Genomic DNA, 1,558 nt, shown 5'->3' on the forward strand with positions numbered 1-1,558 from the left:
CGCAGATCTTGGGCTTGTTGCCAGGGTCCTGGGCTCACTCTGCCCCCTTGAAACATCTCCCTGTACCTCCGAGGCAGCTGATGGAGGGTCCCTTCCCACTCGAAATATAGTCTATGATTTTATTGCAGAGCAATAGCAGGTGGGGTCAGGACAAACCTCCCTGTGGCCAGGCGCCAGCGACGGGCCTGTGCCGCCCTCTGCCGTCAGCTCCATCCTCCCAAAACACCCGGTTTTGGCAGAAATGCACCTGTGCTTTTTCTTTTTGAGCCTTTTTTGACCCTTTTTTTGAGCTCTCCCAACCCTCCTGCACCTCAACAAGCTCCCCAGGCCTCCCCCATAGCGCTTGGCAGGAGCCATGATCCCACCAAGGCCTGACCCTGAGGGGATGGCGAGACCTCTGTGTGTCCACCCGGGCCAGGAGGCTGAGCTGGGGGCGAAAATTGTCCCTTTTTCCGTGTCCCCAGTGCCTGAGACACCCCGAGGGGCGCCCGGCCCCCCTCCTGCCATTGCCCTGACTCATGTGGGGCACGGCCATGCTGTCAGCCTGAGGGTGAGTGGTGGCTGCTAATTCACCAGGAGCCATCGCACATTTGCCCCAAGAGCAGGAGGTCTCCATGTCCCCAAAGCCCAGGGACACCAGTGACAACAGGCCCCGTCCTGTTCTGCCCAAACCCAGCGCCATCAAGGCCTGGTGACAGCTGGATACCCCAATTGGGGGGGTTCTCCTCAGGGCACGAGGGGGGTGGCAGCGCCTCAGGGGCTGGCAGGGTCCCACGTCACCTGGGAACTTTGTTTTTTTGACATCTATGGGTTTTTTCCCTATTTATTCCTGTTTATTCGGGGGGTGACTGCTTGCACTTCACAGTTTTGACCGACCCCTGATACCCTGCAGACCCTTGCGGATCCCAGCGGACCTCTAATAACCCCTACAGACCCCTAAAGACCTATGCAGACCCCAGAGACCCTTGAAGACCCCTGCGAACCCCTGCAGACCCCTATGGTCGCCTGGGGTTGGACACCTGAGGCTGGACACCTCAGGGGTCCCGTGTCACCTGGGAATTTTGGTTTTTTGACATCTATGGGGTTTTTTTCCCGTTTATTCCTGTTTCTTCGGGGGGGTGACTGCTTGTACTTCACAGTTTGACCGATCCCTGATACCCCTGCAGGGACCTTTGCGGATCCCGGCGGACCCCTAATAACCCCTACAGACCCCTAAAGACCTATGCAGACCCCAGAGACCCTTGAAGACCCCTGTGAACCCCTGCAGCCTCTTACAGACCCCTATGAACTCCTACAGACCCCAGCAGAACCCTGCAGAGTCCTGGAGACCCCTGCAGACCCCAATAGACCCCGACAGACCCCTACTGACTCCTACGGACCACTATGGATCCCGACAGACCTCTGCAGACCCCTATGATACCCTACGAACCCCTTGTAGGGACCTCCGTGGAATCCCCAGTGGACCCCTATACACCCCCCAGACCCCTGTGGAGCCCTAGGGACCCCCACAGAATCCCCACACCCCTATGGACCCCCCCCAGAGCTCTATGCACTACTA

The sequence above is a fragment of the Calidris pugnax genome, unplaced genomic scaffold (genome assembly GCF_001431845.1).
Source record: "Calidris pugnax isolate Ruff unplaced genomic scaffold, ASM143184v1 scaffold91, whole genome shotgun sequence".
Lineage (NCBI taxonomy): Eukaryota > Metazoa > Chordata > Aves > Charadriiformes > Scolopacidae > Calidris > Calidris pugnax.